Consider the following 23112-nt stretch of genomic DNA (forward strand, 5'->3'; position numbering starts at 1 on the left):
AGATTAGGGGTCGAATCGGTGCTGTAGCCACTGGCCTACGCCAGAGCCATAGCAACTCGGGATCCGAGCCTCGTCTGTAACCTACACCACAGCTCACGACAACACTGGATCCTTAACCCACTGAGCAAGGCCAGGGGTCGAACCCACAACCTCATGGTTTCTAGTCAGATTCGTTAACCACCGAGCCACGACGGGAACTCCAAGACCTCTCTCATTTTTGAATGACCCTCAACTCCTAAATTCGCAAAATGTTTCTCTCAAATTACCCTGAATATAGATCCTAACCATACACAAAAAATTATAGTGAGAAAATAAAATTCATTTAAGTTAAACCTTCCCATGAAGGAAGGAAACATTCAAGGGAGTCTGCTTCAGTCCTGAGTTCTGCTTCTGAAAAGCCTTTATTCCAGCAAGAGGCCAGGACACCAGTCTCCCTGGGAAGCAGGTGTGCAAACAGCAGGAGGTGTTCTGGGGCCTGTCACCAGGGCTGTGTGGGTCAGCACAGGCCAGTGAACCATGGCATTGAGGCTCCATTTACTGTGAAATTGGTCCGTGACAGTGTCTCAGTCTGTATCCCCATCACAGTAAATCCTCTGATCCACAGAGTTTTCTCACTACTCCCCAAAACAAGCAAAAAAACCAAAAACAAAAAACCACCCAAAAAAACACAAAACGCCTCCCTAAAGCATAAAAAGGTTAAAAAATGACAAAAGAGATTCGGTAAGACATATATCTCAATGTAAAAACATTTTATCAACAAGAGGGAAACGTTCTCTTGTATTCCAAGAGAGATGCGGGGAGCCTACTTGATGGCTTCTGTTTTCTTGCCTGGTCAGAGTTGTGCATGAGTGACAATGAGAGGTGGGGCAGAGAACGAGAGAGAAGAGCCTGGAAAAGACTCCACCTTTCTCAAGAAGGTGGAGAAATATGTGGAAGTTATCACAGTTTGGAAAGTCAGAGAAAGCTGAAAATCCCAGTGAGTTAAGTGATAATTTATAGTAGCACCAATATACCCAGTTTCCAGAATTCTCCTCTCTCTTCGCTATATTAAAGCACCACCCAGCCAAGCACTTGGGCATGAGTGCTGGGGGGTGGGGGGGGTCTTCACCTTCCCTCTGCTCATCAACCCTACACATTCCCACCCCAGCCCCCACTCCCAGTCCTTGGCCTTTGACCTTATTCAGCCCTCATCCCTGTCTACATATAAAACTGCTGTCCCTGCTAGGCCTCCATCCTTCAGGCTCTCTTCCTGAGCTCTGTCCTGGTCCCACTACTTTCCACGCCCCCCAACACCCACTGGAACTCCGAGCTCGCTCGCCACTGGCTTATTCCCATGCCTCTCGGTTCGCGTTTCACTTTCTCCTGCAATTCCTTTTCCTCTTCCAGGCAAACTCATCTACTGTCTCATTTGTAGTCCTGGCGTGTCCACGTGATACTGTGAGGCCCTCGAAGGAAGACAGTGTCACCGGCATCCAGGGGACAGGCTACATCATCTGAATGGCCCAGCGCAAAAGGAAAATACGGGCCCCTTGTTAAAAAACTGTGAACATTTTCAAAAAGGTAATTGTGAGGCATTCAAGTAAGTGTGGCGTTCTAAGCTCAAGGACCTGAGCAACTACCCAGGTCAGATACCATGGAACCGCCGGCCAGTGAAGCACCCAAGAGATACCACGTGTTCACTGAGTCACTGATGCTTTCATACCAAATCCAATGAGAGATAACTAGATGTGAGTATAATCGCTGATTAGGTAAGGCGGTACTGTGATACAGAGCCCTAGATTTGGTCTCTGATACTAACTGGCTGTCTGATCTTGGATAACACCTTTGATCTTCACTTTCCTAATCTCTAAAATAAGAGGACCGGATTAGACAGCTTCTCAACCACACTTTTAAAATCCTAGAATTTGGAAATGTGCTCCAAATGAGGTCTCCACTCAGTCTGACAAGCTCTCTTGTTAGCAAATTGGGTGGGGGGTGGGGAGGCATAGAAGACACTAATGAATTTCAAAACAACCAGGTGTTTTGAAATTCATTTATAAATTCAGTATAAATAAATATACTTTATTTATAAAATCAGTATCTGCTAGGAGCTTTAATGGTCCCACTTGAACAGCATGAGAATTATTGAGCGATTGAGCGATTATTATAGAAAATTAGAAAAACTGGGAATCAGTAACTAAATAAGAAAGTTCAAAAAACAAGGCTCAAGTAGACAAGCAGAGACATGCTTTAATATGTGCAACCCTCTGGTTTTCTGAGCTTAACATGAGTTTCACAAGACGCCGGGCCCTATGGATTCAAGGATAAACAATTCCAGGTCCTGAGCTCAAGAAATCTGCAGTCAGTATATTTCTGCAAATCTGGATAGATATGATTAATGTGAGTCTTCCCTTCCTCAGCTGTGCATCTCTCTATCCACAAAATAAGGAAACCCCCAGTGCAGAGCGATGGTTAAGCCACTTCATGGCCTGAAAGAGCTACACACTCCCCAGAAGCCTTAGCTGTCTCTGAAAGGCATATGGTAAATATTAGTGCCTTCCGTGTAGAACTAATTTATAAACTGGGTGAGAAAAAGACTCCAGGGTACACTGCATCAAACAAGCGTTAGTTTATATTTTTCCTGGGTCCACTAAGCATAAGTGAATTTATAACTGTATTTGAAAAACTCACTAGAAATGCTCCTGAGATTTACTCTTTGTGTGTGTGTGTGTGTGTGCGCGCTGCAGTGCTTTGTAGGGCCACACCCATGGCATATGGAGGTTCCCAGGCCAGGGGTCGAATCGGAGCTGCAGCTGTCAGCCTACACCACAGCAATGCAGGATCCGAGCCACATCTATGACCTACACCACAGCTCAAGGCAATGCCAGATCCCCAGACCCACTGATCGAGGCCAGGGATCAAACCCACACCCTCATGGATAAGAGCTGGCTTGTTTCTGCTACACCACAGTGGGAACTCTGCTTCTGAGACCTACTTTTTACTTAATCCATGATCTAGGTTAGCCAGCTATATTATCCACAATTAAACCAACTTCTGCTCTTGGCCTGAGCATACTAGCTCTCTGGGTTAATTTCACAGCACTCCATTTTATTTTACAGAGCCAGAGTTAATTAAAGCAAACACAAGAAAAAAGTTTCTTGAAATAACTCCATAAATGCATTTTAAGCAAACATGACTCACAAAAATATCTTCAATTTTCCTTCAAAAATCCTTCCCATCAATATGTTTACTCCCCTACATTCAATAAATAGTATCCATTCATGAAATTTTGACTGAAGTGGTAATGATTATCTGAACAAAACTTTAAAATTTAGTTAACTAGTTTCTATCTTCCAATTTTGGTTTAATCTTATCCCTTCAGAAAAGACAACCAAACAGGAAAAAAAAAAACAAAAACACTTTTCAAGGAAAACGATAAAACTTACCACTGGTTCCAAGAAAACAGTACCCCTTCCTCCCCAGTATTTGAAAACTATATTTATCAAGTTACTGAATCCTAACATGTAACCTCAGTCATCTTCTAGCAGAATACACCCTTAGAAAGTGTTTTTCAAATTAAAGAAAGTCTATAAAGATTAAAAATTCTAAATATTTGGAGAACCAGAAAAATGAAGAAAATATTTATTATTACCTACCTGTGCTATATTCTAAACACTTCCACATTTTCAATAAAAGAGAAGAGAGTAAATATTTACAGAGTCTGTTAGTTTAGGGACACTCCCTAGGCTAGAAAAGTATTTTTTTTCACACTGACATTAAAATTTATAATACCCTCTTATTGGGATTATTCTCATAAAAATGAAGATGGAAAATATTGCAAATATAAGTTGATGTTATTAGCTTATTTTTTCAATCCAAGAATGCCTTCAGGAAGCTATTTTAATAAACTTCAAAGGATTCTGTAACTATTTTGTTCTATTATTTTATAGTGGTAAATAATATTTCATTTTGTTGCATCAGATACTATTTGAAATAAGAGAAAGATTAGTGGGTGGTAAGGTTAGCCTTTTTATTGCAATGGAATTTGGTGGGAGAAGTCTTGTGACTGAACAGGAATAAATCTATCACTGTCATTTTACTTCAAAATGTTAATTAGGAGTCTTGATATCATTTAAGTATAACTCAATCTAAAAAGACAGAAAGGTAGATGAACAGTATTCTACTTTTTTAAAAAAATGATGTTATTGTAACAATGACATGTATGTATTTAGATAGAGTCCAGTTCTCCTAGTTGATGAAATGGCCTTCTAATAGTAATTGGACACCAAAGGAATACATTCATTTTCTCTTTTCTCCATGCAGATTTGGAAAGGAGTAAGTACAACACAATTAGACTGCCAATTTACAACTCTAACACCAAACTGAAAACTCAAGTTTTCAATCACTTGAAACAAATCTTGTCCTTTCTTGCTCTTTTGATGATGTTAATTGCAGTAACCGTAGAATATCTATTTTTTTAGTCCCATAAATATGCTACATTCATCCCTGACTATGAGATGATGCACTCAAAGATTTCCCAACAAAGAACATGGAATTTCTTCTAAAAGTTTATTTAAAGTTTTCAACACTCGATGGCATTTAACTCCCTCATAACTTAGTCAAGGATCATGATGAAACCACTACACACAGTCCACACTCATATATTTAATCTAGTTAGTCAAGCTCTTTTCTACAAATCAAGTTCGCATCGATTCCTCATGTCAGTTATTCAGACCCTTCCTATTTTTCACTTAACTGTACCCCCACAAGAAATAACAGCAAGCTTTTCAGCATCCACTTCTTTAATTTCTCCTTAAAAAAACTTTCATTTATCCTTGCATCTTCATAAAATGTCTTTCTTTCTCCAAACAAAAATATTTCTAGCCCCTAATGGAATTACACAAATCCTAATAAACGCTAAGGGTGATTTCGCTCTAGTCAAAACCAGGGGTGATTTTTGATTTGTTGTAGACTTGCAGAACAACCAAAACTACGTAATCCTCTGATATGCAGGCTAGTTTGGACTGTAACACAACATTTTCATTTCACATATTTAGGGCATAAGTTTACAAGACATATAATTCCATGAAGGCATTGATTTGCCTGTCTTATTCACTGTTGTATCCCCAGCAAATAGAAGTTTCATGGCCCAAAGTAATTACTCAATAAGCATGGTTGAATAGATAAACAAATAAATATAATTAACTGAATAAATCTTGACAAACAAGCATTATAAAAAACTTCCTTTAAGAAATTCTACTTTTTGTCTAGTAGATTTTCTAACCAAAGATTCAAGCTAGAAAGAAGGGGCTACGATCTGAAGAATTTTCCACAGAGAATTCTGGGAAACTTGAGTTCAGGTCCCTTACTCTCCCGACTCCAATATGGCAGCTTCTCCAGAGTCACATGGCCTCTAGGTCTGGGGCAGCTGGGAGCAAGGGAGGCCTTGGGTTGTTCCAAGGTCTGCGGAAATGACCAATGCAAATCTTTCTTCCTGAAAGAAGCTGTGAAATTGGAACACATGTACTTTATATATAACTAATCATCAAAGCTGTATGTTAACATTCTTGGCTTTAGAGATCACAAAACTGAAGCTCACAAATTATCATATTGTCCTAGGTGACATGGCTGGTCAGTGAACCAGGATTCAAACCCAAATCAGCCTAACTCCAAAGCACATATTATTGCCATGAAATCACATTGAGTCCACAATCATTGGGATGATTGCCTGACTCCTAGGAGCTTTGTTAATGCATTTTTTTTCTGTCTTCTTAGGGCATATGTATATGGAGGTTCCCAGGCTAGGTGTCAAATCGGAGCTGTAGCCGCCAGCCTACACCACTGTCACAGCAAGGTGGGGTTTAAGCCACCTCTGCGGTCTACACCATAGCTCATGGCAACACTGGATCCTTAACCCACTGAGGCCAGGGATCAAATCTGCGTCCTCAGGGATACTAGTTGGTTTTGTTTCCCACTGAGTGATGGACGACGGGACCTCCATGCAGTCAGATTCTTAACCCACTGCCCCACAACAGAAACTCCTATATAGTCTTGCTAGGCTCTTGATGGGTGAGGGTGGGAAGAAGAGAAGGAAGACATTAGATGAGAAAACAAATGGAAACTAGAACATATTGCTCATGCCAAGACTTAGCAAGCCAGCACAAACAGCAGGCATGTGGTGTGTGTGTGCTTCACGGTGATAAATGGGCAGGGAGACACAGGGGAGGGTGATTCAAGGTCAGCAGAGAACAGCCAGCAGTTAGAATCAGACTATGCAAGGATACCTGTTTGCGGGCAAAAGAAACCCACCAAAAGACTTAACAGACGGGTCATGAGGGAATAATGAGGATTTTCTGTGTTCTACTAGAAATACACCAGGACTCTAAGCTTTCAGTCTTTCATGTAAGCTGTTTTCTAAAAGAAGATCTGCAAGGAATTTCCAAACATTCCAAGGAAGATTTTCTAAAAGGAAACCAGATATACTTCCAAGTATCTATAACCTAAGTGCAGATAAATGCCATTGACTTGTTTCCATTTGTTCCGCCCATCGAAGTTCCCAAGCATCTCAGTCTTATACTGAAATGAACTGATTTCTGTCCAGTTAAGACCACAAATCAGCCTCCTGGCCCACTCCCTAGTGAACGTCAACTTTGCCTCCTGGTGTCAGGTGTCAAGATTGCTTCTTTTGTCAGAAACAATGACGAGCAGGTACTTAGAGAATCATGAGCTGGCTGCTGCTGGGAACTTGCCAAGAATACTAATATTTGAAAATGATAGTTTAATAGGAATCCATTCATTTAAATTATACAACTCCTATCATATTAAATTATAATATAAATAGAGGGTTCCTAGACAGCATTCTCTCTGCTCCATGGAGAATCCCTTCATTGGAATATGGTAGAGTATTGCGCCTTTCATCTTTGAGAGGAGATATATGAGAACTGATCATGTAAAAATATTTCTGCATCTTCTTTCACACAAATAGGAAGAAAACATAGTCAAGGATGCTGACCATTATATTTCACCACTTCTTTACATGAAGCTTGCTTAAATAAATTTTATGTTCTTTTTACTTTCAAAGGAAGGTTTGTATGCTGTTTTGTCAGAAACCAAATCCTGGACAATGGCTACAAAGGGAACAGTGTGCTGAATTTAGGAGGCTCGGAGTCAAACTTATGGTCCAGTGATGACTTTCTGCTACAGACATTTGGTATGATCACTTCCTGTCTTTAAACCATCTTTGCTCTATTTTGGATTCAGTTTGATTAAGTAAACATTTACTGAGTGTCTACTATACACCAAACACTTGGCGAGGCATTTAGGATGCAGATATAAATATCTTATCTTGCACTTAAAAATATGTGAACTACCACAAGTCCAGGAATGGAAGAACGTACATCATAAATAAATATGCCCACAAGCATAATACACAGATTCAATTTTCTAGGAGAAAAGTTGTGTCTAATTTAGCCTTTCTTTTTTTTTCAAAGTACAAGTGTAGAAAATTGAGTTGATAAATCACCTAAAATCCTAAGTAAAGAAAAACTGCAATTGCTTTCAGGCTTCCTGGTCTGGATATTTCCATAGGCATGTGCGCTTCCCTCATCTATCAACTGCAGACAGGAGAAGAGAGGCCAGGATGGCACTCACGGAATCTCTGGTGAGATGCTAACCATCATCTGCTCCAGCTCAGCTGGTTTTAGGCTCAGCCTCTTAAACTCTAATTCTCATTCCAGGGACACCTCCAAAGAATGCCATAGCCCCAGATAATGAAATAAATCGAGGCCAGCATTGCCAAAAAGCAGGTGCTATCTTTTTAGGTGAGCCCAACATCTCAACTTTTCTCCATATCATATAATATACAACTCAGCAGAAGTGTTATTGTGCCAAGATTTTATGGCAACTTCAGATCAACAGCTTAGAAGGCATACACTCTCAATTTTACAGTGACTTTCTCTTCTTCAGTGAATATCTATATTTGGGTGGCTTTAGCATTTGTGAAGCCTGGGATCCATCAAGGGAAAGATTAAAGGAGAAGTTTTATGATGCATATTGAAGGGTCCAAGGACAGTGTCTCTTTATTTTCCAGAAAGAGTAATATACTTGAAATTACAGAGCCATTCTAGTTCATTCCTGGACCAATGCTTTAAATTACTGTGTTGCTACTTTTCACTGAAAGGAATCTGAAAACTAAAAGGACAGTTTCTCCACCAGCTTGCTCACAGATGCATGTCTAATCCACTGAACTCAGATATCACTGAAGCCATTTGTACCAAACTTATCTAGCAATTCTTATTGGCTCATGTTTTATTTAAATAATTACCTATGTGGGACTTCCCAGTTTCAGAGTTTATTTTTGCATCTCATTTATACCATATTCATGGCTTAACCTTTTCCTCTTGTTGAAATTCAACCCACTGTGTTTCATTACTGCTAGGTCTTGAATGAGCCATACTCTGAAACTAAGCACCACACATCCATCATCTGAGCCAGAACAGTGAGGACTATAGCAAAGATAGTAGAAAAGACTGAACGGCCATCACTGCCACCACCATCTTCACAGGGGTTACAATGGCCAAAGAAGTCCCAGAGTCCCACAAACACAATTTTCTGAGTCAGCCAGCAACATCGCCATGCTGGTTCACCCGACCCCAGCAGAGACTCCTTGATGACACCCTTTCCGGTGTGAAATGCATCCAGAGGTGGAGGAGGCAGGTGGCATTCTGGACTGTATGGTCTCAAGATCTAAGAAAGGAAATGTGGAAGGAGTTCATAGTGGGTAGACTACAAGGCACTGCAGTTTCTCCATGGAGAAGGATAGGATTTTCAAACTTTAATTTTCATATATCATCTTCATAATTCTCGCCACTTTTATGCTGCCTATTGTATGATTTCTCATTAGATCAACACATTATTTTAAAAAAATAGATAAGAGTATCTGCAGGGGCAACAGAGAGTTTCCTGGACTTGTTATATTTATTTCCCAAGTACCTAAACTTCAAATTTTTTTCAAATAAAATGTTCACTCACATGTGACTGAAAATGAAAATTATAAGTCATGGCTTGAAATTAAGCACTTTTGATCTTTAAGCTTGCACATGTAAGCGTAAATTTCATCAGTCTCTTTGAAAATTCAGGAAAAGCACTCCAGATTGTTGACTTGAGGAAGGTCTTTAATGAGCGCAGCCTCTGGTGTGGCGCATTTCAGCAGCTCTGGTTGGAGCTCCATCATTTGCTTGCCTTCCTTCCTTAGGATTTACAGCCATTAAGGCACCCCAGGCATCTTCCATAAGCAGGTCTGTGACCATGAATATCCTGTCAAACCGCCTGCCTAATAAAGTATTTGAAATGCTGGGGTGGGAGAGGGGTTATGTATCTGTATTTACCTATAGCCAAAAATCCTCAGAAGAAAAGAAAAGTCAGACCTTGCCAGAAAAATCAGTCTAATTACCTGGTTTTCAGGAGTCCGTGAGAAATTTATCAGCCATCAATTGGCCATGATAAAGAATGAACATAATGGTTAACAAGATGGAAGAAATGGTCTCTGCACTAACATGCCTTCTCATCAAAGGACAAAATTCAGAGCTGACCTAAGGCTAATGACAGGACAGTGTCTACAAGTCATCAAAATGATGCACTGGGACAGCTACATGGCAGGTAACTGCCATACTAAAAATAATTTCTATTAAATGAGAAAGACACATAAAAAAATCAGACCTTTAAGGTACTAAGAGGAAATCTCCAACTGAGCACCTAAATGTTTTTGACTGCAGAAACATGTACACCCAGTGCAATACAAAGATCTTAGTTCTACAATTCAAAGAGTTTTGACAAATGCATATACACCCTTGGCCAAAAATCCAAAAGAGATACAGACATTTCACTTTCAGAAAGTTCCCACCTGTCACCTTCCAGTCAACTCTTTTTCCTCCTCCTCCTCCCATAAGGAACCACCATTCTTATTTCTATCCTAATAAATGCTCTTGAACTTAGACATGCTTTTACAATAAGAACTATCATGTTTTCTTCCAGAAGATTAAGTAAGTCTGTCTTCTTTCATTACAGTATTTTTGAAACTCATTCATGTTAGTGAGCACACCAGTAGTTCATTCAGAAAGCTTAGGATCCTTGGGTTGTTTGCAGTTTGAGGATACTATTAATAAATCTACTATTAAAATTGTGTACAAGTTGTTGTTTTGACATATATTGTTCCTGTGTAAATACCGAGGAGTAAAATTCTGGAGTGGAGGGATTATATGCTTAAATTTCTGAAAAGCTGTTAAATGTTTTCCCATTTTATATTCTGCCAGCAACGAATGAGGGTTCCAGTTACTCCACATCCTCATCGCCATTTGCGTGGTCAGTTTTTTTCAGGGGTAAGGAACAGTATTTAGTTGTGATTTTAACCTGCATGTTCCTGTTGAACAATATCTGTGTGAATACTTTTCACGTGCTCGCTATTATTTGTATACGTCCTTGTGTATCTAGCTCTTCAATTCCTTGGTCCACTTTTGTTTTAACGTTTTAATTTTTTTTTTTTTTACTTTTTTTGATTTTTGTTTTTCCCTTGGCCCACTTTCAAATTGGCCTTTTTGTCTTTTAATTGTTCGTTTTTAGTCATTCTTAAAATATTGTAAATGCAAGTCCCTTGTCAGTAAGGTATAATGCTAATATTTTCTATAATGGTATCTTGTATTTTCATTTGCAACGTTTGCCTATTCCAAGGCTGCAATGCTCTTCTCTCATGTTTTTTTTCTAGAAAGTTGTGAGCTCAACTTTTACATTTATGTCTGTGATCCACCTCAAATTAATTTTTGTGAGTGGAACTGAACAGGGGTCAAAATTCATATTTTTCCATATGTGTATCCAGTATTCTAGCAGCATCTCTTGAAAAGATTTTCTTTCCTCCCTTGAACTGCCTTGGTGCTTTTGTCAAAAATTAATAGATCAACTACATGTGAGTCTACTGCACACTTTTTTTTTAATTACTCAATGAATTTATTACATTTGTAGTTGTACAATCATCATAACAATCCAATTTTATAGGATTTCCATCCCACAACCCAAGCACATCCCCCCACCCCACAAACTGTCTCCTTTGGAGACCATAAGTTTTTAAAAGTCTGTGAGTCAGCATCTGCTCTGCAAAGGAGTTCATTCTGTCCTTTTTTCATATTCCACATATCAGTGAAAGCATTTGATGTTGGTGTCTCATTGTATGGCTGACTTCACTTAGCTTGATAATTTCTAGGTCCATCCATGTTGCTAAAAATGCTGGTATTTTGTTCCTTTTAACGGCTGAGTAATATTCCATTGTGTATATGTACCACATCTTCTTGATCCACTCCTCTGTTGATGGACATTTAAGTTGTTTCCATGTCTTGGCTATTGAAAATAGTGCTGCAGTGAACATCGGAGTACATGTGTCTTTGCAAGTCATGGTTTTCTCTGGATAGATGCCCAGGAGTGGGATTGCTGGATCAAATGGTAGTTCTATTTGTAGTTTCTACTGCAAACTCTTTATGTTCTTTTACTATATGTGCTCACCTTTATGCCAAGCCACACTCTCTTGCTTACTGGAGGTTTGCAGTAAATCTGGAAATCAGGTAGTTCTTTACCATGATTGTTTGGGATATCTACATCCTGTTAACATTTAAGAATTTGGTTTTTTTTAAATTAAGATTTTTCGATCAGCATTATGTTGAATCTTGTGGGCAGGTTTTGAGTGTACTGTTTTATAAGTATCAGTCATGTCAATTTGGTTTAAAGTATGGTTTACATCTTCTATATCCTTACCAATTATTTTTTTAATCTGGTTTTCCTGTTGATATTGAGAGTTGCTCATATTGTTGATTGTGAATTTATCTATTTTCCCCTATAGCTCTGTTGGCTTTGTTTATTGTATTTTGAAACTCTGTTAGCAGTTGAATGCATATTAGGATTTTTTTTTGGCTTGACTCTTTTATTTTTAAAATGTTTCCCTTTGTAAATGGTAATACTCTTTTTCTAATTTCCATTTTGCCTAATATTCATAAAGCATACTAGCTCTTCGATGCTTGCTGTTGGCATAGTCCATCTATCCCCATCTTTGATTTTAATTGCATATATCAGAATTATTATTTTTTAATCCATTCTGACAATATATAGCTTTTAATGGAAGTGTTTAATCAGTTTATACTTGATGCAATTATTGATTTGCTTGGAATTTTCTATAGCATAATAGTATATTTGCTAATTTGTCAGTTATGATTTCTATATTATTGTCCCTCCTCTCTGGCTTTTTCTAAAGTCATTATCGAAGTTATTTCTAATTTTATTTTCTCTGCTGGTTTCAAAACCACAACTATCCTTTATGTTTATTTGTAGGAATTACAATATGCATCCTTTATTTAGGACAATATACTTAGAAATACAATATTTCTGGTAAAATATGAGTCTTATAACAACAATCTTATTTATAATACCATCTCTCTTGCATATGTCTTACATCTACATGTGATGTAATACCCCTAATGCAATGCCATTTTTTTTTTTTTTGGCTGTTCTTGCAGCATGCAGAAGTTCCTAGGTCACGAATCGAACCTGCAACACAGCAGTGACCCAAGCCACAGCAGTGACAACACCCAATCCTTAACCCACTGAGCCACCAGGGAACTCTACAACGCCATTATTTTTATTGCCTTTTAAATAAAGAAAGAAAAAAAATATGTATCCAAATATTGATAAATCTAATGGTAATCTTTGCTCTCTGTGGCCCAACCCACAGCCAGTGTCTTGAGCCATAACTTCGTCGACTCCTTATTCCCTCCTGGGCATCTCCCTCTCTTACCCACTCCATAAATTTCAGCCCTGACCGCCAATACCTGCCTCCTCACATCGGCAACACCTCTGCTGTCCAGGTGGACTCCAGAACCTGTTTCCCATTCAGAAAGTACCTTTTAGGGTCTCCCTTTCCTCAGAGTCATAGCCTTGCACGGCCCTGTTGTCCAACATCTCAGTGCCACCGCCTCATCGAGTGGGTCCAGCATTAGAGCTGTTCATGTCAAAAGAGTAAATTCAGTACTTCATCTGCCAGAAGCAGAGGGCTACAGATAATGAAAGGAGGATTTTAAAAATAAAGTGAACTTTATTCAAGGATATATCCTAAATCCATGTCAACTCACCTTAATCCTTCCTATAAAGCAAACAAATTTTAATCTCTTTGGTTTGGACTTCTAATTGGCCATTTCACCTTGACTTTAAAGATGACTATATATTAAGCAGTTTCAGAGAAGATGATAAATTTTTATACCACACAAGCTACAATACACAATGACTCATCTTCCGTTCTGATGAGAGGTCAGTCACCACCGAGAGCCCACAGATGAAGAGGGCAGAAGGGTCAGGAGTGTGAGTGACAGACATGAGTGGTCATCAATACCCCTCCATACCCACACTCCTATACATCTCCACAAACCTGCCCAGGTCTAAGCTGAATTTCAAAGTCAACCACATGCTCAAATATACAAACCTCTTTCTATTCAACTACAAACTACAAATTACTACACAGATGCAGATAATACCCCAAGAAAAAGATATCTTATTTATACAATAGTCTATCCGATAACTGTTGACAGATTTAATAAAAACTTAGCTGACACATACTTGCTTTTTAATAACAAATTATATTATATTCAAGAGTATTTAGCCTTGATTTCAAAAGTAGTTTGTTTAGGGGTATTTTTCTGGAAAGGGCATTTTATACACATCATTATTAAAAGTGAAATTCAGTGATCAATAAAATTTAGCTGTATTAGCAAATAATTGAATTATACAAATCAAAGGCAAAAACAAACAAGTCAGAAATCAAAGGAATAGAATCTTCTGTGCTAAAAGTATGGAGTACTAGGAGAAATAAAATTCAGAACAGTAATGAGAAAATATGCATTTTACTCACCACTACATAGAACTATTAATTGAATTCTAAAACACAGAAAGATTAGCTGAATTCTAAAAAGAGAGTCAAAATAAGTATTTTATTGGGATGATTGACTTGGGACAAATTGAAACTATTCCTAATGAAAAAGCATTGAAAATTACCATTCTCATTAATTTAAGCATGACTGCTAGTAATTATAAATTCCTGGCCTTTCAATTTTAACCTTTCTTAGCACTTGACTGAATACTGCCTGAAAGAACTAGATGAATTAATAAATTGGGAAAACTGCCAACACCAAAAAAGTGATTTTAATAGACAAAACTGAATATATGGGTAAATATAAAATGGACGCAAAGCAAATACATGCTTTATAGTACATCTTCTCTCTTTTTTATAGCTGGTCATTAGGATAGAGCTTGAGGTCATTAGAAATATAATAATTGCTTCATCTCTAGCTTTTCTTCTTAAGTCCAGTGACATTGCCTAGCAATGCAGAGCCCTCTCACCACTCAAAAATACTTCCCTTTAATTATTAATTTTATAAACTAAAACTCAGAACTGGCATAACTGACCTATATTGGTAACCTACCATGCTCCCAAGTCTGAATTTTTTCCTACATTTCCAACCTATTGGGCCTTCTATAAACCCAAGAAAAAGACATCTTGATTTTCCACACAGCTAATCTATAGCCTCAAATAGTTTATCTTTCTTTAGCATCTAAAAAGTCATGAGGAATTCCAAGAAGAAAATTAATGGTACACTTCAAATGCAGAAGGATGAATATTGCTCAATATATATGTTCCACTTAAACATTAAAATAATTAAAAGGCTCACATTACATTAATACTCATAGAAATAGTTTTTTGATAATATAATTATATTAGAAAAATTATAATACTACAAAAATTGTACACTGTGATTCACTAAATTATACTGAGTAACTTAAATTATGAAAAGTTCTCCTGCTGCTTTAACATAAATAATATTTGACCACTTCTACAGCACTTAGATTTACTCTACTGATCATCAAAACTGGTCATTAAAATGGAAAAGGCAGAATTTACATAGTTTTTTTTAAAGTGAACTCAGTCTATGACTATGGAAATAATGGGCTTACAACTTGAGGACAATGGCAGAAAAAGCTCATAATGACAGATGCTCTTACTTCTACTTTTTCAAACCAAGATGGAACATGAAATAATATACCAAACACCTTAAAAGAAAACTGAAATCAGGAAATATATAAAGCAATCAGAGACACCACCCCCCCGCCACTGCCAAACACACACACACAGAGCATCAGAGTTTCAGACTCAACTAAATATGACATCGTGCAGAATCCCAGAGTGCTGTATCACCACAGCAGATTCAACTTCAATGAAGGACCTACTGACAACGAGTCCCTTTGAAAATTCTAGCCAGGCTCCTCTGAGCCTCCTTCTTGAATGGGCCTGTCAACCTTGACCTCGAAGGACAAACACTAATACGGTTTCTAAGAGCTCAAGGTTGCACCTCAAGAAGGACCATAATCCCCCCTGCAAGAACCTGCCTGAGAAAGCTCAATGCTGCCCAAAGAGTTTAGTGTTTGTTCCAGCCAATGCTGAGCCCCCGCCCCCATCTCCCAGGGCCTGTGGGAGAGGGAAACTGAGTCATTAGCACCAGACTGCAAACCCTTCCCATGGACCAATACCCCCTCTTGCTTTTGGTAATTTTTCCCTTCCCTAGGTCTATGGCCTCCCATGCACCCTCTCCCCACACCCTCATTCTCCCTTTAAAACGCGACATTGCCTCTACACAAATCCAAGCTGTGCTCAGTCCCCCTGGACTCTCTTCCCACTGCAATGGCGCGTTACCAAAGAAAATCTATCTTAGTGCTTGAACTAGTGTGGGGCTTATCTCTGACAGTACAAGAGACACAGACACGCATGCGGTAATGGGGAACCCTAAACTATCACAGCTTCGAAAAATTCTTCATCCCAAATGGAGGCAATTTGGCTTCAGAGTAACAGATGAGTGCCTCGTATGTGCCTAGGGCGAGTTATAAGAAAGAAAGAAGAGTTCCCGTCCTGGCGCAGCAGAAACGAATCTGACTAGGAACCATGAGGTTTTGGGTTCGATCCCTGGCCTCGCTCAGTGGGTTAAGGATCCAGCAGTGCCATGAGCTGCGGTGTAGGTCACAGACGCGGCTCAGATCTGGCATTGCTGTGGCTGTGGTATAGGCAGGCAGCTGTAGCTTCGATTAGACCCCTTGCCTGGGAACCTCTATATGCCACGGGTGTGGCCCTGAAAAGACAAAAGATGAAAGAAAGAAAGAAAGAAAGAAAGAAAGAAAGAAAGAAAGAAAGAAAGAAAGAAAGGAGGGAGGGAGGGAGGGAGGGAGGGAAAGGAAAGGAAAGGAAGGAGGAAGGAAGGAAGGAAGGAAGGAAAGAAGGAAAGAAAGAAAGAAAGGAAGGAAGGAAGGAAGGAAGGAAGAAAGAAAGAAAGAAAGAAAAGGAAGGAAGAAAAAAGAAAAAAGCTGTGGGCCCTCTTAGTTTCTATACTGTATTCCTCATGTGGATAAAAAAACCTCCTGTGACTAACTTCCACTCCCTGGCCACCTGTATCACATCAATTCCAGGTTTACTTATTTATAAAAGAAGAATACTCCTAAAGACATTCTTAGATATGAGCTTCTTAGACTATCTTTCTGTTACTACATCTCCTTGAATGCTGCAGGATGCCTGGTGGAGGTCAGCAGTGGCCCAGGGTGTCCCTGAGAAGGAGGAAGGGCCCTAGGACCACTGTTAACTCTTTCCTTCCCACAGAGGGTCCTAAGAGACTCATAACTGTGGCCTTGGAACCAGGCAGACGTTTTTGCAGTCATGCTATGATCCTGAAAACCCCATGGGCAAATCTATCGAAAGGAGCAGGTACAGAGTGAGCCTGGTAAGATTTCATCTCTTCTTGGCGAACTGCGAGAATATATGAACAGATGGTTTGCTAAAAGGCAGTTTTATAGGAGCAATATTAGCTTTGTTGCCATTAATGAAGTGGCACGGCAAGAACTTGTCATAGACACACGCTGTGATTTCAGGAAGAAAAACACACAGAACCCGTTCATGATTCTTGTAAAGAAAAGAAGTAACTGCACCGCGCGTCACAGCATTTTGATGTGGTTTCATGAATTAGCTGACAGTTAAACTATGCTAATCAAACCCTTATCACTTAGACCACTCATCATCTTAAGCTAAAACGAGTTATATGGAATAGGGTCTTTTTTTTTTTTTTTTCACTTTATTCTGTTCGAGGTGTCTTTGTTTTGGTATGAAGAATAACTGGATAAAAGCAGAGAAGTGATGTATTTAGGTGACACAAAGTGAAATAGAATTGAATTCTTTGTGGATAACAGAATTTGAATAATTAGAATTCAAGAGGTTCTCATCGGGTTGGAATGATCAGCTGAAATCAATACAATAATGTGAAGAGACAAAATAAACAAGTACCATTTTTGGATTTTAATCCAAGTACAGAACAGGGGTTGACAAACTGCAGCCCAGGAGCCAAACCTATCCTGCCACTTGTTTTTATAAATAACATGTAATTGAAATGCGACCACACCCACAGATTTATGTCATGTCCACAACTGCTTTCTGGCTACAAAAGCAGAGTGGGGTAGCTGCCACAGAGACCAGCTGGCTTGTGAAGCCTAAAGTATTTATTATTTGATTCTTTACCAAAAAAGATGGCTAACCCCTGTTACAGAATGATGGAAACTTTGATTGTCAATGGTTATGCGAAGAAGACTTGAATTTTTTTTTTTTTTTTTTTTTTTACAGATAATAGTTGTAGCCTCTCTTACTTCTGGTGTCTGCCCCCGCTGTGGCTGAAGTTGGTATGGGGGCTTGCTGTAGGCTTTCTTTTTTTTTTTTTTTTTTTTGTCTTTTTGTCTTTTGTTGTTGTTGTTGTTGTTGCTATTTCTTGGGCCGCTCCCGCGGCATATGGAGGTTCCCAGGCTAGGGGTTGAATCGGAGCTGCAGCCACCGGCCTACGCCAGAGCCACAGCAACGCGGGATCCGAGCCAAGTCTGCAACCTACACCACAGCTCACGGCAACGCCGGATCGTTAACCCACTGAGCAAGGGCAGGGACCGAACCCTCAACCTCATGGTTCCTAGTCGGATTCGTTAACCACTGTGCCACGACGGGAACTCCCGAAGACTTGAATTTTTAATGGAGAGTCAGCTAATAAAATTTTTTTAAAGGGAGTACCTGTCATGGCTCAGTGGTTAACGAATCTTACTAGGAACTATGAGGTTGTGGGTTCGATCCCTGGCCTTGCTCAATGGGTTGGGAATCCGGCATTGCTGTGAGCTGTGGTGTAGGTCGCAGGTGAGGCTCGGAGCCCACGCTGCTGCAGCTCTGGACCCCTAGCCTGGGAACCTCCATATGCCATGGGTACAGCCCTAGAAAAGACAAAAAAAATTTTTTTAATTGGAGTTCCCTGGTGGCCTGGTGGGTTAAAGATGAGGCGCTGTCACTGCTGTGGTGCAAGTTTGAACCCTGACCCAGGAACTTCCACACACTGTGGGCATGGCCAAAAAAATTTAAAAAATGTAATGCAATCTTAGGTTGCATGAGTAGAAATAACAGTAGTTATAGCTCTATCAAGTCCTATGTTATCTGTAATCTCTAAGGCTACAGGTGCTTTTCATGCTTCATGGTCAAGCCATAGCCAGAGGATGGAGTCAAGTTCCAAAGGCCCCACATCAACCAGGACAAAGAAAACCTGGTCACACCTTGAGGAAAGTAAGCAGGATGGAGAAGGTCAGTGAGTGAGTTGTGGGAATAACATGAGAGGGAGCTGGCAGGTCTCTCTATTCCTCTGGAAGACAGGGCAGATGCCAATGGATGGAATTTTCGAGGTTTTGGCTAAATGTAAGGAAATCTTTTTTTCTGAATACTATATGTCCAACAAGCTATATGGTTACTTGAGAAAGTGATGACTTCCTTCTCTAACCTTCCTCCCATCAGAGACCTCAGAGGGCTTCTCAGTGGATGCTACTTATCATTCCAGGCAGGAGTCCTCATGTGCAGGACTTCCTGTTCACTGAAGGATCATCTCTGCCCTTGGGAACCTAAGTGCCAGTGGCACCTCATCCACCCCACCACTCCCATCACCATGACAACCAAAATGTAACCACACTGGTCCAAATGTCCCAAGAGAGAGGAGGGTCCCACACTGCCTTTGTGAAGAACCACGTGAGAAGACACATTGTGGGAATTCCAGAGGAAAACGACTGAACTACCTGTATCTAGGATCCACATCCACTCCAAAAGTCCATCCATTATTTCCCATATTCATTCACTTGTACAGCAAATATTCACCGAGCACTTCTTACATCAGAACACTATGATCCTAGTCATACGGAGTACCACTATTTACAACCGCCAAGTCATGCAAGCAACCTAAGTGTCCATCGACAGAGGAATGGATGAGGACTTGAAATACACACACACACACACACACACACACACACACACACACAATGGAGTATCACTCAGCTATGACAGGGAATGAAATGATGCAGCAACATGGATGCAGCATGGATTGGACCTAGAGATGATCACACTTAGGAAGCCACATATCATATGATATCACTCGTATGCAGAATATTTTTTAAAAGGTACAAACGAACTTATTTACAAAACAGAAAGACTCACAGACATAGAAAACAAACTTACAGTTACAGAAGGGGAAGGGAGAGGGAGGGAAATTTAGGTGTATGGGACTAACGGATACACACCACTACATCTAAACAACAAGGATTTACTGAATACCACAGGGAACTATACTCAATTATTTTGTAATACTCTTTAAAGGAAAAGGAGCTGATAAAGAATACAGAGATGTATAACTGAATACATAAATATGTATAACTGAATCACTGTGCTGTACACCTAAAACCTACACAACACTGCAAATCAACTAGACTTCAATTTCTTAAAATTAAAAAAAAAAAACAAAAAAAAAAAAACCACTATGAACCTTAGAGCTTCATCAGAGGCTGGCTGGAGGGCAGGCTTTTTTTCTAGCATTCAACCACTGGTTAGTGCCTCTGCTAAAAGCCACACCTTTTTATGAATTGCTGGGCTGAGCTGTGCAAGGAGAGCCCTCCTGCCCCCAACCACAGCGGGCAGGCACGGTGCCTCTGGCTCACCGCAGATCCTTGTGGACTTTGCCTAAGTGTGGGAGCAGAAAAAGCTGACAAACCACAAGATTTCAGCTCCCCGGCACGCCCTTTGAAGAAACGGGAAAGCTGAAATCAATTCTACTTCTTCTCAGAAGAAAGGGATTGTGGTGGATGATCTCTAAAACATCATTATAAATAGATAAATAAGCAAACAAACAGATCCTTAGTCCTTTCTGGTGCTATCACACCAATGGACCAGTGGAAACCTTACATTTTGAAAGAGCTAAAATACAACCCTTGGTAAGGCTTTATTACATGGGAAATGGAGCATTGTGAAAGCATAACCTTATTGTCCTGGATAAAGTAACACTGAAATTCTTAGCTTCCATCACCCAGAACACCTCCTAATCCTCTCAGGTCAGAGCTAGGTTTATTTATCTGCCTCAGCTCTCAGGTGCACCCTGCTGCTTTATCACAGACCACAAAAGCAACCCATGCTCCATTCCCTCCCGGAGTCGGTTCCACGTAAAGCTTTCTTTCTACAACTTCCAATTCGTGCGTCTGCCACAAATCCTGGGCTTAAAGACAACAGTAAGAACAAACAAGTCAAAGGGTTGATTGCAATAAAAACCCTCATTTGAGGCCCTATCTTGCTGTCATGAGCTATTCTGTTGAAAGTTTAGGTCACAGTAAATCTTATTCAGGCTGCATTCCAACCCGGGCAGAAAAACATCCACCAAGATTTATAATTTGAGCCTTTGACTCTGAACTGTTTCTAACTGAAACTAAAGCAGCCTGTAAATACTTTGAAAAAGATTTCAGAGAGAATACTCGGAATACGTTTCATGTTTGATGCTAAGAAAATAGGAGCAATCCATTATGCTCTTATGAGTGGAAACATTAGCTAGGTCTCTAATACCAATGTTTAAGCTTCTCACCGATTTTCAAAAGAACTGTAAGAATGAATTATTTTACAGGGCATCCTAAATTTCAATGTAGCCAGTCCTTCAATATTGCCATACCAGTATCACATCATGTTCTCAAAGTAAAAATGTGATACTTGGGTTGCCAAACAATGGGAAAAAAAGCATGAAAACCTGCACATGAACGAAAATACAATTAATTAAACTTCTTTGCATTCTTTGCACTTTAACCTAAATTATAACTTTTACTTAACCTAAAGTACCTGGAAAATTTAGAAGACAAATAGACTAATTTTGCTCCAAGTTTTCTTTTCATGAGTTCTCATGAAATGGTGAACCTGATGAGAATGTTTAATTATGCATTTGGGACATGCGAGGATTTTTCATCCAAAGGCAGAGTCGGCAACATTAATGAGATTATCAAATGTCACACAAGTCAAAGTTGCTGATCTGAGGTAACTTACAACTGAGTATAATTGACAACACATGGCTGTGCAAGGAAAAACATCTTAGGATGAACCCCCGTAGACTGGTAAGTGCTAAAATCTTCAGAAATGGGATTCTAAATCTACATATTTGGGCATTAAAGATGAATGTCCCAAAGCTTATTTTTATTGCCCTGTACATGTGGTTTGATGCATACATTAACTAAAACCGAATATCACCTGCAAAAAGGTACATGGTCAAAGATAATAGGACTGTATACCCAGATCGGCAGTAGAATAAAAAAAAAAATATGGACTGTTCCAGAGATATATTGTCTAATCTTTCTCAAAGCAATTTTCTAGAGGAATTGGAATAGGAGAAACTATAAGATCAAGAGGGAGAATTCATAAACTGGGCAATTTTCAGTTTACTGAAGAGCTTTGTTGCAAAGAAGTGTTTGAAAGTTGGATGTGTAACACTCTTCTGGGTTGAAAATGCTTTTTGAAAGCCCACAAAAGACTAGGTGAGCCAGGGTGCTGCTGACATAGAATACTGCCACATTAGTAAGGTTTCAAGCTACATGTCTCCACCATGCGCGTGGATTTTACAGAACAGTGGTCTTTTAGATTTCAGAATTACAGGGAATGTGTCTGTGTACATGTTACGTCCAACCCCACGCCAAGAGGAGGCCTTGAACCCTTGGGGCAGTGATGATATTGACAGTTTTGTGCAGAGGACACTTTTCAGACAGCAGCAAAGAGGGTTCACCTTTTAGTGAGCAAATAGGAAAAAAATGTAGACCCATGTGCCAGAAATCAAATTCGCTGCAATGGAAATGTAAGGTATTTCACGTTGCCTATGTAGAAGACAGCAGCATTCAGGAAGCCAAGCTCCCTAGGTCAGACTTTCCCAGGTTTCTGATATCACATACCCAATGGGCAGCAAAGCAAAACTGCCTTTGTAACACAGGAGAAAGAACTGGGTCTAGATACTCATGATGCAGAGCTCAGCTCCCAGCTCTGCTTCACTTCCCAGGGATATGACCTTGGGTGAGATACATAAACTCTCCACGTCTCACTGTCCCTGTCGGTAAAAAAGGGAAAACAGTGGCCGTGGGCAGGGGAGTTGGACAAAATACGAAGAATTACATAAAGTATCTAGCCTAATAGATATTCTGCGAGGTCCCGTTCTGGCTCAGTGGAAACGAATCTGACTAGCATCTACGAGGACCCAGATTCAATGCCAGGCCTCACTCAGTGGGTTGGGGATCCAGCGTTGCTGTGGGCTGTGGCATAGGTCACAAACATGGCTTGGATCTGGCATTGCTGTGGCACAGGCTGGCAGCTACAGCTCCCATTCGTCCCCTAGCCTTGGAACCTCCATATGCTGCAGGTGCAGCCCTAAAAAAGCCAAAAAAAAAAAAAAAAAAAAAGATATTCTGTGAAGTTGAGGTCTGATCATATCTCCATACAAAACAAACAAACAAAAAAACCCAAAAAACAAAAACAAAAACAAAAACAAAAACAAAAAAACAGTGCTTCTCAAACACTTAGGCATAAAGGAAATTTCTTTTTTTAACCAGTTGAGGATAAAAACCATTGTAAAATATAATAAAAATTCCTAAGATAATGGTCAAGCACTTGAATGTCATGCCAATTTTAAACACTAACATGGTTCTAAAGACTGACTTAATTAC

General features: G+C 39.6%; 1 protein-coding gene and 1 long non-coding RNA gene across 4 annotated transcripts in view; both read right to left on the bottom strand.

Annotated features, from left to right (window-relative positions):
• NKAIN3 (sodium/potassium transporting ATPase interacting 3) overlaps window positions 1-23112 on the bottom strand; it is a 571670-nt gene that overhangs the window by 527625 nt on the left and 20933 nt on the right. The window lies entirely within an intron of this gene.
• LOC146403875 (uncharacterized) lies at window positions 17239-22848 on the bottom strand. The gene is made up of 2 exons (XR_014843764.1): window positions 18336-22848; window positions 17239-17890 (listed from the first exon to the last, which is right to left on the bottom strand). It is a non-coding gene; the product is annotated as an uncharacterized LOC146403875 (long non-coding RNA).

The sequence above is a fragment of the Sus scrofa genome, chromosome 4 (genome assembly GCF_054392235.1).
Source record: "Sus scrofa isolate SSC_HxYL_T2T_F1_AM1 chromosome 4, Sscrofa_HxYL_maternal_Yorkshire_Landrace_v2.0, whole genome shotgun sequence".
Lineage (NCBI taxonomy): Eukaryota > Metazoa > Chordata > Mammalia > Artiodactyla > Suidae > Sus > Sus scrofa.